The following is a 428-nucleotide window of genomic DNA, read 5'->3' as shown; positions in this document are numbered from 1 at the left end:
TGGTCGAATCACTCTGAAGACGAAGCCACCTGGGAACGCGAGGATCGCCTGCGTGATGAATACCCCGCACTGTTTCCTTCTACCTCCTAAAATCTCGGGACGAGATTTCTTGTAGTGGAGGAGATTTGTAATGCCCGGATAATCTTGCTACAGTAATCCCACGCTAATCATGGCACGTCATCCCGATTACTGTTGCTTTCCTCGCAATAATTCGAAACCGTTCAAATTCAAAATTCAAATTGATGAAAACAATAAAAGTTTTCAAAATTTTAAATAAAATTGTTCGGTGGTTGACGAATATTACAAAGGTAATTATAGTGCAACAGACATATTTTTATAAAATGGCTAAATGGATTAAATGATTTAAACAGAAAAGAAATAATAAAAGAAAATACAAAAGGAAAGAAAAACAGAAAACTAAAAAAAAA

Source organism: Triticum dicoccoides, chromosome 2A, assembly GCF_002162155.2.
Source record: "Triticum dicoccoides isolate Atlit2015 ecotype Zavitan chromosome 2A, WEW_v2.0, whole genome shotgun sequence".
Classification (NCBI taxonomy): domain Eukaryota; kingdom Viridiplantae; phylum Streptophyta; class Magnoliopsida; order Poales; family Poaceae; genus Triticum; species Triticum dicoccoides.
This window is presented reverse-complemented; position numbering follows the sequence as displayed.